Below are 12,843 nucleotides of genomic sequence, written 5' to 3'. Positions count from 1 at the left end.
GTTTAAATTTAATTTAATTCCTGCATTTCCCAGGAGGATTATATGTGTTAAATATTTAAGTAAATTTTTCATTAACATTTTAAAGTAAATTCATAGTTGTTCTCAGAAACCTAGTAATGTAGAATTAATTCTGAAAACATCTCAGAGATAGCTTGCTATAAAGACATTCTCCATGAAAGTAGATCATTAGTGATTATATGATGCTATTTATTTTATGAATAAAATACTAACAGCAATTAATGAATTAAAATCTGTGTTTTTAATGTTTGGCAGCTAGCTCATTAAACACTATTAATTCAAAAAACCTTCCCAGTCTCTTATGGATCATATCTCAAAATGCTTCAAAGAAGTACATTCTCTACCTTTAGAAATATTATGTCATATCAGAACTGACCCTAAATCCAGAGCATAAAGAGAAGAGTAACAAAAGAAGAGCTGCAAAAGTGATAAAATTGTCCTTCCCTGTTGCTACATTATTGCTAACCACAGAAGCACACAATAGTCTAACTCCTGATTTTTATGAAAAAATATCCTTGTTCTTAAAAGTTCCACTTGACCTTCATGATGAGGTTCAGAGATTAAAAGTACACGTTATGAATATGGAAAGAAACAGTTACTATGAGGAGAATAAGTTCCAGGAATAAAATGGGGGAAATGCCAGGTGGAGGGCTCAAAATAGACATCATGCTGTTTTTCTAAGGAAGATGGCATAAGCTCTGTGTCACTCTCATCTTAGGGTAAGCTTTATGGCTATTTCTCATTCCATAGCCACTCTCAGGATGACATGTTCAGGGGACTTCTTTGAATCCAGAGGATGCCTAAAGCTTCATGACTGAAAAATCTCTATGCACGATCATCACCTTATTTTGGTGAGTCATGATGACAAATGCTGGGCATTGACTTCCTATATATCTTTGAAGGCTTTATTCATACCTGGTTTCCTTTTACTAGTAATTCTTTATAATCCCCCTACATTCAATATAATTTTCAATGTATTATATCTGAATAGCTTAAAGTGTATCTATCACTATGCTTGGCACACAGGAAATAAAATGCTCATTAGCTGTAGCTGTAATTATTACTGAGCTTCCATTACATGTACTAATTGATCTGAGTTTGCTAGTAGGCACCTTATAGGAGTTATTTACACAATAATATGATTTGGCAGATGTTTAGGTTCTAATTATCAAGTCATGAATGAAGTACACTTACACTCCTATCATATTCCTTTAATGTACGATGAAGAATTTAATGTGCATTTTTTCCTTCAGAATAACAATTCCCACCTCACTTCACTTGTACATTGTATTCATTGTCCTAAAAATTAGTTTTAAAAAAAGTTAAAGAATAGACAAATAAAAATGCTATGCACTAGTAGTTGTAGAATGTAATGATAGATTAGGGTATACATTGTACTGGAGAAGTGAATTCTTAGTAATTGTCACAATTTTGGTGACCACAGACCACTCCTCTGTCCCACTAATAAGTGGTAAAATATTTTCAGTGGTGTAAAAAGGGAGGTAGATAGACATTTTTTAATTCCATGCACTTCTTTCTGCCTCTCGGATGGAGTGAATTCACTAAGGTCTTCAGAATTTTAGGTATTTGCTGCATGACGACTCAATGCTTAAAGGACAGGTGCAGTTCAATATTTATTTGAGAAAGGTAGGTGCAATATCTATTTGAAGAACATTTATTTGAAAAAGGTGGAATGCAATATTTTGGGGGTAATATGTTAAATTTAGACTTTGATTTAATAATATCAGTGTATATCTCATCCTAGTTGTAGAAATTTGCTTTTGTCAAATGTGCTATTGAACTCTTAGCCTGCTGCCAATAAAAGCCGTCTAAGTGAATTCTACATGAACAGGTGCAGCCTTTTTACTAAAATAACAACATCTAGATATACACTGATTTATTAATCCATCAATGACACTTGAATGCAAAATAAATTTAATTCCAAATTATCCAAAATTAACGTAATTTGAAAGAATTTTTAAAATTAATTTTCAAGACTATGATCCAAATATTTCTAAAAACTGTTCCTGGGTCATTAATTGGTTCTTTCCTTCTCTTGGCACATTAAAGATAGAAACTAACAACAAAAAAGTTAATATTTGCCTCTGTGTTTGTGAGTAGGAGGTGCGTGGGGGAGACGATACCCTACTGTAGTAAAATCAGATAAATCTAAAGTGAAATCCTGGTTTTGGCATTTATCTTCTGCGAGACCTGGGAACATCAGTTGACCTCTTGAAATCTTAATTTTATCTGCAATATTGCTGTGAGATTAATGGAGTATATTCGCTATTCATTTTAGTTAATGTAGAAATTAGCTAGCTGATATATTATCCAGAATCAGATAGCAAAAATGCCAAACAGTATAATTTAGTGCGCAAAATATGCTAGTCATCATGGGCTCACTGTTGTAGAATTACAGCAATGGAAAGGTTGTTGCATATTAAATCTTCATTTTCATCATCTCACATACTGAAAATTTTAGTAAAATCATTCTGATTTAGTTATTTTTTTTTTTTTACTCCATCTGCTCCAATATGTTAGGTGTTTGCCTGTTTTTCTACATTCATCATGTATAATGTTAGAAAGTAAGAGAAAACTCAGTGTGAGATTAAATTAGCAAAAATGGAATAGTTCAACATTATTGTGCTGAATTTAGCTGATATTGTTATAAAAAGGAACTATATTGATTAACATAAGAACTCTGTAGCAGAGGAGAAGGTTATACAGATTATATGGATCTTTTATTATAACTTATTCTATAACATGATCAGTGACGTCTTCCACTTTTGCACTGACTATATAAACACTTTCTAATAGCATCAGGTTACCTTTTGTATCTAATTTCTCCAAAATAAAAAATAAGCACTAACCTATTATTTTTTGTCTTTAACATTCTAAATTATAGTGTTTTTTAAATAGAATAAGTATATGCTTGATTGTTGTTGTAAAATATTTAAATTATTTCATTCAATAAAGAAACAATTCAAAACTTTTCTATCAATTTCAAATATATCTATGGACAAAGGTTCATTGGAATAATGACACTTGAAAACTCATGCACCCTTCTTTAGATAAAAATTGGTGAGATGACAAGGGTTCATACCATTCATTATTTCTCATATTGTTAGGTATTTTTATGGGTTTCCTCTACTCCACTGTATATCCTCTATTCCATTGTAAGATTCTCTAATAATCCAGGAAATGGTCTTTGGATCACTTGGCAACCTTTCTCTTAAACTCAGTGCCAGAAGTTTTTCTTTCCTGTTCATCATGGCATCCTTTATATAGTGTAGCATATTTTATTCTATATTGAAATTATCCATTTTTTGATATGTTTCTCCCAGTAGACTGGAAGATCCTTGAAGGCAAGTGCTGTATCTTGCCTATGGTTGTATCATCCATGCCTAAATGCTATATGATTTCTTAAAAGAATCAAAGAATGTGCATGGCAGAAACTATATAACATCATTCTTCGCAGCCTTCATTCTACTTGGGAGTGTATACTCACTGGATGTTAGTGTATTGATTGTCCTTCCCCTACTTTCAACTTCATGCCAAAGTCAATGTCTTGCCTCACCTAGACTTTCCTTTTCCTTCAGTTTTTTAATCTAATTAAAATTGTGAAAATTGTGAGTGGCGCACCTGGATGACTAGTGGTTGAGCTTCTGCCTTTGGCTCATGTGTAATCCCAGGGCCCTGGGATTGAGTCTTACATCAGGCTCCCCACAGGGAGCCTGCTTCTTCCTCTGCCTGTGTCTCTGCCTCTCTCTGTCTCTCTCATGAATAAGCAAATACAGTCTTAAAAGAAAGAAAATTATGAGTTTGTTAATGGAGACAAGTGTTAATGAAAGTCAAATCAGGTACTGATTCTGCCATCCGTTTAGCTGTGGAACTTTCAAGTGAAGACATTAATCTTAATCTTGCTGAGTTTAGTTTCCTCAGTTGTTAAATATGGATAATAATACTTTTATTTTTTAATGCAGATGAAAAGGTATAATTGTAAGAATGTTTTAAAAGAATAAATAACTTGATAGAATGATGGTTGTTCAACTTTAGTGTTCATAAGAATCACTTAGAGGTTATTGTAAAATGCTGATGGCCGGACCCCAATTTTAGTTTCTGATTCAGAATTCTGAGACCTGAGTGCTTGAATTTTTTCCAAGTTCCCATAAACTGCCGATGCTGCCAATGAAAGGACCACACTTTGAGAACCACGGGGAGGATTATTATTCCTTAATGATTAAACCATTTTGTTTGTTCCTACACTCATATTATAATCCTTTAATATTCAAATATTTTAGTCATTCTACTCTCCTTGCTGAATTGTTCTTTTTTTATGTCAATATTTAGTAGTTTGAAACTTAAGAAAAATAAGGTAAAATATCCTACCTATATATTTTAATATAGTAAAATGATAAACTGTTTGATCAGCTATGGTATTATACCATCAAAATGAAAAAAAATGCTTTCAGGAAAACTTTTTCAATGGTATACATATTGAATTATGATATAAATCCATGGGTCATAAAATATAGTTCCAACTTGCAGAAAGTTAGCAAACTTGAATAACAATTAATTCCCAATTGTACTAAGTTCTTAAGAAAAGTAGGTTTGGATCATGAATTTAAACAATTTGATACATTAATCTACTTGGCCCACTCTACTAATTGGAATGCATGCTTGCAGCATACTATGTGACAGACTTAGTGAAAGATTATTTCTTTGCCAGGGCATATTCAATATTCAATTATTTTCTTGTTAATAATTTATCCTGCATAATAGAGAAAACACTGTAAATAACCATCTGTCTCCAGGAGCAGCTTTTATATTTACAAATAGATGCAGCGCAGAATCTCAGCAAGAGGCATGTTGAAGGAAAGGACATTCCAGGTTAACTGCTTAAATAAAGGAATTTGCCAGACTTCCATCTCTAAACTAGTTGCTATTCTTACCTCCTACTCTGCATAAAACAATGACAACCCAAGATTGGTCTTTATGGGGAAAAGATATTTTGGTAGAAAAATGAAAGGTTTTAGGGTATATAAGTACATACATATTTTCCACAAGAACAAATTTTATTAATAGCATAAATTCCTAGCCACCCAATGAGATGTTGGAATTTTCAAAATGTAGGCCATCCACTGCAGAAAGAAGAGAACCGCTCCAGGGGTCAGCTACAACAACCATTAAAGTTAACCAGAAAAAAGCAGAGCTGTGCGGAGTCAACATGTTAGTCTCTGGGAGATGATGAGTATGCATTACAGTCCTGACTGAGAAAGGAGTTAAAGCAAGGATGACAGGAGATGAAATATATGTAGCTTTTGGGAATAATGAAATAAATTATTCATATCATTGGCTTTTATTTATTTATTCCTATCTTGTCCTGAAAAGTATTTTAGGGATGTTTGGCAGCAAATGTTGAAATAGCTCCTAATACTGACTTTAGCTTATTAATTTTGACATTATTGAGGCAGCAAATTACCCAGATCATGGTTTACAGTCAGAATAAGTTATACAGAAGATGCGGAATCTCTAGAAGTTCCGTAATCACTACTTGACCAAAATTAATTGGAATAATTATCAGGAGGAAGACAGAATTTAACAAGTTTTAGGCATGAGTTTTATATGACTTTTATTACTAAATTTAAAATAATAATTTATGTTAAAAGCCCTTTCTTTTTTTAAAAAAAAAATGCTTATTTATTCATGAGAGGCACATAGAAAGGCAGAGACACAGGCAGAGGGAGAAGCAGGCTCCCTGCAGGGAGCCTGATGTGGGACTCGATCCCAGGACCCTGCAAGCACAACCTGAGCCAAAGGCAGATGCTCAACCATTGAACCTCCCAGGTGCCCCCTTAAAATCCCTTTCTGGGAAACACTTTATTAGACTTATTTAAATTTTCTGGACTAGTTCTCTAGATTGGAGAATTGTCATGCCTTTGAGATGTCCTTAAGATCTTAATCATCTTTGAATTATTTTTATTCATACGTTATTGCTAATTTAGCTATTGTCTGATATTAATAGAAGAGAAGTATAAAAGCCTAAGCTATAGGAATGTATAGAGGGAAATTTCAAAGATCTAATTATTAAAAGTTTAAGAAACCAAACACATTTTGAGAGCCAGGAAATCAGTCCCAGCCAGAAAGTATCTTTTTTTCTCCTAAACACTGAACTGCTATTTGAATAATCTTTGAATTTCATGTTTTATTACTCTTATTTTTCAAGTAAGTGCTTAAAATATGACCTTATGTGATTCCATTAATGTCTTTACTAGGATAAATTTTGGGGAAAGTATGTGCAGGTGATTTAGCCTGTAAATCATTTTGCTGATCTGGTCAACAGCAACCAAATTTTAGTGAGCGGAAAAGCATCAAGATTGGGAATAATGTCAATGTTGCTTGTCTTCCAGACCTGACACCTGAAAAAGAAATGGTGGCTATAATGTCTCTTGTATTTGTGATTAATGCCATTTGTTTTGTTTGCCCTTTATCTATGACTTTGAAGTTCCCACTAATGGTCAGAGCCTTTTCCCCTACTCTTTACATCTGGACTTGGCCATATGACTTGGTTGGCCAAGGCTGATAGAATGTTATTGGACTTGACAAAGAGGCTTCAAGAAGCACTTGGCAACTTTTACTTTTCTCTTGTACTTTCACCATCATCATTGGAAAAAGCTTAGGCAAACCTCCCATAGGACAGCAAACCACAAGAGAAGAGTTGAACATCCCAGCTAAGAGTGTCCTAGACCAGCCAGCCCCTTGCCAACCCACCAGCAACCTGTGGACAAGTGAAGGACAGTTGAGATCCATTGAGATTAAGGAGAAATAATATATGCTTTTGTCTTAAACCAATAAATTTCGAGTGGTTTGTTATGCAGTTATTTGCAAATCAAATCCTTTTTAATTTCTGTCTCCAGCCCACATTTCAGTAAGGACTGAGTCCTACTGATGCCATTCTTCCACAAGTAGTCAGAATCCTTGATTCTGGATGACTTCCTAGCTAGGAAAAAAAAGTATAATTTCTAGACTATAAAAGGCCCAAATATAAGGAATGATGTCATCAACTTATTTGTAATTGCTTCTGAGTATCTACATAGACATTTAGTTGGTACATTTGATTTCAGTACCATGGTTTAAACATTTGAGGGGAAAAAAAACATTTACCCGACCTTTATCCTCCTTATTTTTAATCAGATATTATAAGCAAAATGAACTAATGTATGGGCATCTACACAGATTACATACTTAACGATTACAAAAGTAGTTGGCTTCTCTTCTTTTTGATGTTTGAAGTCAAAAGCATATGAAGAAATATTGTCTGGTCTGCTCTCAGGGTGAGAAATCCTCTGTAATTGTTCTGGTTTTGGTAATACTAAAACTTTACCACATGTATGAAGACATTTTTAATATATTAGTAGGCAATAATTCAATTTCACACATTGATATCCTTGCCTCTCATGTCTTCAAAATATATCCATAATGCAACTGTTGGTTTCTGACATATTGACCAGCTTGCCTTTCTGCAGAATGCTCTAAGTTTTATTGATTCACTTTGCTCATTCTGCTCCCTATGGAAAACTTCTCCTCATCCTTTGAAACCTATTTCAAATGCCTCTTCCTTTGGACACTCTGGCTTAGTGCTTCAGGGCTGAAACATGCCCTCTTCTGATCTCCACATTTTATTAGTATAGCACTCATTTTAATGCAATTCTTATGCATATACCCATGTCATCCACACATGGTTAACTATCTAGCAGGAATCATCTTCTACTCATATATATCTTTTGCATAGTATTAGAATAATTTTGGCACTTAAAAAAAAAGATTTTATATATTTATTCATGAGAGACACAGAGAGAGAGAGAGAGAGGCAGAGACATAGGCAGAGAGTGAAGCAGCCTCCCCTCTGGGAGCCTGATATGGGACTCAATCCCAGGATCCCAGGATCATGACCTGAGTTGAAGGCAGATATTCAACCACTGAGCCACCCAGGTACCCCTAAATTTGGTACTTAATATTTTAAAAATTGTCATTGTGAAAATCTATTTCATTGTAATGGAAATAATGTTTCTATAGGGAGATTCTTAGTATATATAGTACATTCTAAAGAGAATATTTATTTTTAAATATTACCAGAGTTATTTGTATTGCTCTGATTTTTGCTACTGAATAACTACTTCTTAAACTGTTAATCAAATATTCCATTCCAATGGTTTACATTTGCTGTTCTAAAGCAAAAGATTGAACCTAACATTTTTTTGTCTTCCTTTTTAAATCTTTCTCTTGTCTATGTTTATTATTACCTATTTGATTTTGTTTATATACTATATTTATTCAAAAACAAGTTTAAAAATGAACTTACTACAATAAAATATTGCAGTGCCCATGTGGGAAAATTAGTATTCCAGGAAAATAAATCTCATAATAATGGAGTATTCATTATTTTAATGGATACTTCAGTGAATACTTCAATTTCAGCATTTTGCTAATGACCTCTATGCCCTAAGCTTATCTGAAGAGCTTTCACTTTTTGAGTTAAGACTAAACATAGATTACCTCCCAGTGAGATAAATTCCCCCCAGGACAATATGAATGAGCAAAAATAGTTCACAACAATGGAAATCTTTTAAAATGCAGATGTTTGTGATTATCAAGGGTTTCCGTAGCATATTTCATGTTAAAAATAAAAGGAAAAACATTTGACATTATCCATCAACACTAAGTGAAAGTCTTTTTGTCAAGGAAATGGTTCTCAGTAAATAACTAAAAATTGAATAATATGGTTTTGAACATGGTTTTGAACATCCATTTGGTCCAAATAAATGGTATTTCACCCTGGTTGCACCTTAGAAGTATCTGAGGAGCTTTCAACAACATAATCCAAGGCCTTATCTCCAAAAATTGCTATTTAATTGATTTGGGGCATTGTCCCCCTGGGCATTTTATAGACAGAAGACACAACAGGTGCTGTAAGGACCTGGAGAAAAAGAAACACTTGTGCACTGTTGGTGGAAGCGCAAACTGGTGCAGCTACCCTGGAAAAGGAAAACACTTTCCTTTAAAAGTTATATATAGAACTACCTTATGATCCAGCAATTACACTATTGGGTATTTATCCAAATAATACAGAACACTAATTCAAAGGGATACACACACCCCTATGTTTACAGCACATTATTTACAATAACTGAGATATGGAGGCAGCCCCAGTGTCCCTTGATTGGTAAATGGATAAAGATGATGTGGTATATACATACAAAGGAATACTATTTAGCCATAAAAAAGAATGAAACCTTGCCATTTGCAAGATATGGATGAAGCTAAAAAGTATACTGTTAAACGAAATAAGTCAGTCACAGAAAGACAAGTGCCATACGATTTCACTCATATATAGGATTTAAGAAGCAAAACAAACAAAAGAAAAAAATAAGAGAGAAAGACACAAATCAAGAAGAAGACAGTTATAGAGAACTGATGGATACCAGAGTGGAGATGGGTGGGGGGATGGGTTAAATAGGTGATGAGCACTGGGTGATGTATATAAGTGTTGAGTTGCTATATTGTATGCCTGCAACTAATATAACACATGGTGTGTTCTAAGTGAAAACAAAATAAAAACCTTTGAAAACTTCAAAAAAATATGAAAAAATATAGTCTTTATAATCACTTCAAAAAAGCTAAAGTTGATATGAAATCATATTACAGTCTTCTATTTTTAAACTTATTATAAATCTTGTATTCTTTTAAAGTCAATATTGACGCATTGTTTCTATTACTACGTATAAAATTTTCTTATAGGAACGCCTGAGTGGCTCAGCAGTTGAGCATCTGCCTTTGGTTCAGGGCGTGATCCCAGGATCTGGGATCAAGTCCCACTTCGGGCTCCTTGCACAGAGCCTGCTTCTCCCTCTGCCTGTGCCTCTGCCTTTCTCTCTCTGTGTCTCTCATGAATAAATAAATAAAACATTAAAAAAATGCCTTATAAAAAAATCTCTCAGAAATGAGTATCAGTAAAAAATAATAATTAAAATAATAATGTTTCTCTAGAGGGTAAACCTACTAATTGGTTTTTCTAAATTATCTTTGTTCATGTTCATTAAATTTATTGATAAGGTATATGCTCTTTAAGCTTCCATTATTAGTTAATGGCAACTAAAGAAATAGTTGGCCTACTATTTCAGATAGAAATAATCATCTGTGAGCTTGCCACAACGCAATAATTTATTTTTTTGAGAGTAAATTCATGTGGGTTATACTAAACACCCAGAGGGAAATAGTAATAATTTTTTCTAAGAACTTGAAGACTTTCATAGAATAAAATTTTGTGCTATGTAATGTACATCAATCAGTTCTATTCTAAGCACTGTATCCCCAATGTCTAAAATAACTGTCACAGAACATGCAATAAATTATCTTGTTTTTTCTTGTCATCCTTTGTGTATGTGTATAATTGGTATTTGTAAGAAATTACAAAAATAGGAAAAATTTACATAGCACTTTATATATGCAAGCGATTGTTCTAAACCTTTTATTTTTTTATTAATCTTTTAAAAGATTTTATTTATTTATTTGACAGAGAGAGAGAGCACAAGCAGGGGGGAGTGGCAGAGGGAGAGTGAGAAGCAGGCTCCCCACTGAGCAGGGAGCCCTGTGTGGGGCTTGATTCCAGGAACCTGGGACTATGACCTAAGCAAAAAGGTAGCCGCTTAACCAACTGAGTCACCCAGATGCCCCTGTTCTAAACCCTTTAAATACTGTCCTTCAGAGATCATCTTAAGTCACAGTATCGAAAATTTCACATAAAAAGGAAAAAATAAATATATATGTATGTATTTTATACATATATAAAAACTGGCAATATCCCTATCAGACAAGTGGTTTCTATTTTTTATAAAGGTTTTATAAATAAAAAATACAGATTAGATTTTTTTTTAAATTTTGAAAGATTTTATTTATTTACTCATGAGAGACACAGAGAGAGGTAGAGACACAGGCGGAGGGAGAAGAAGGCTCCCTGCGGGGACCCTGATGCAGGACTCGATCTCAGGACCCCAGGATCATGACCTGAGCCAAAGGCAGATGCTCAACCACTGAGCCACCCAGGTGCCCCTAGATTAAATTTTAACCAAAGATTTCAAAACTACACCAAATTGAGAATTAAAAACAACACTGGTTTTTCTAACATTGAATTTAAATATTGATTTAATATAGGAGATCTCTGACATTTTCAAATGATCAAATTCGTGAAAACAACAATTATATCTAATTTTCCTTAGAAAATGCAGTAAAACTTTACTTCAAATGATATCTTTGGAACACTAATTATTTCATAAATATTAAACCAAAGTAAAATGGAGAGTTATTATTTCATAGACACCATATTTCAGATAGATAGATAGCTTCACTTCCTTGTTTCCATTTCCAAGACTGGTACTGGCTTTTCAAATCCACAAGGTCATTTTTCACAAAACAGTAATACTTGCACAAATACCAAGACTTCTAACAGTGACTTTAATTATTCTAGAAGTTTCCCTAAGAAGAGTGGCCCTCAGTAAATTCCATTGGGATGGAAATGTTGGGGACTTGCTAAGCCCATTTGTCACGTGAGTCACTCACCCTTGCATACTAGCCTGCAGGCCTGTTCCAAACTCATGCCTCAACCAAGTTAGAAATGTTACATGCCATGCGTCCTTGGGACCACTTGTGAAACAGCATATTTAAATCTGCATATATCAAGAATGTACAGTATTCAATTATAAACCAAAGCACATTCCCCCACAAAATGTAATATAGTAAAACCTAACACAGCAATGTGTTATTACACAAGCAGCTCTTGTCTTCTCTTCCAGCTTTTGTCAAATGAATGCAGACTGGAGTTCTGATCATCTTGGCAGGACCAAAGTGCACATGGATTATACCAGGGCGATACACAGACAACCAGGTTCGTGGGAGCTGGAAGGTTAAAGGTAGGTATCTAGGTCTCCAATACTTTCCTACCCAATTTTCCAAGATCTGACATGGAGCCAATGCTGGAAATTATCTGTTGTCCTCCGCTTTGCTTCTATTCCTCAGAATAGCAATTCTCCAGGTGTGGCTTCAAGACGTCAGGAGTCCCCAAGACCTTTTTTTTCTGGGATACCTTGAGATACTCTCTTTCCAAACCACAGATCTGTGTGAATCCTGATTTCTCCCTACACTTCAACCAAAACAAAGTATCACAAAAGATTGATTGCAGAAGCAGATATTAGAATCTAGAGCTCTCTCTCTCTCTCTCTTTTTTTTTCTTTTAAGATATGTTGATTTATTTGAGAGAGAGAGAGAGAGAGAGCAACAGGCAGAGGGAGAGTGAGAGGGAGAAGCAGGCTCCCTGAAAGGCTAGATCCCAGGACCCCGGGATCATGACCTGAGCTGAAGGCAGATGCTTAACTGGCTGAGCCACCCAGGCATTCCAAATCTAGCGCTCTTAAAGAGGTTTGAAAAATGCTTAACATCACCAATTTTGGGATGTCTGGGTGGCTCAGTGGTTGAGCTTCTGCTTCTGGCTCATGCCCTGATCACAGGATCTGAGTCCCATATAGGGATCCCCGTGGGGAGCTGCTTCTCCCTTTGCCTATGTATGTCTTTTCCTCTCTCTGTGTCTCTCATGAATGAATATATAAAATCTTTAAAAAAAAAATCTTTTCCTTTTTCGTTTGTTTTGAAGAATGTAAATTTTTGTAAAATGTTTATGTTAGGATATAATTAGTTTTTTTGTAGTTAATTTAAATAAATAAAATAAGTATGTGATTTTAAAAATATACATATATTTAACTTTAAGTTAAAATA

General features: G+C 34.3%; 1 protein-coding gene and 1 long non-coding RNA gene across 10 annotated transcripts in view; one reads left to right on the top strand and one right to left on the bottom strand.

Annotated features, from left to right (window-relative positions):
• The window catches only part of SPAG16 (sperm associated antigen 16), a 916,366-nt gene that overhangs the window by 156,696 nt on the left and 746,827 nt on the right, over positions 1-12,843 (bottom strand). The window lies entirely within an intron of this gene.
• The window catches only part of LOC112656655 (uncharacterized), a 189,055-nt gene continuing 176,821 nt past the window's right edge, over positions 610-12,843 (top strand). For both annotated transcript variants that reach the window (XR_007409011.1, XR_007409010.1), the window contains exons 1-2: positions 610-869; positions 11,868-11,984. This is a non-coding gene — a long non-coding RNA (uncharacterized LOC112656655). The remainder of the gene's footprint in view (positions 870-11,867; positions 11,985-12,843) is intronic.

The sequence above is a fragment of the Canis lupus genome, chromosome 37 (assembly GCF_003254725.2).
Source record: "Canis lupus dingo isolate Sandy chromosome 37, ASM325472v2, whole genome shotgun sequence".
NCBI classification, from domain to species: Eukaryota; Metazoa; Chordata; class Mammalia; order Carnivora; family Canidae; genus Canis; species Canis lupus.
The sequence above is the reverse complement of the archived record's forward strand: the minus strand, read 5'-3'. Positions and strand labels throughout refer to the sequence as shown.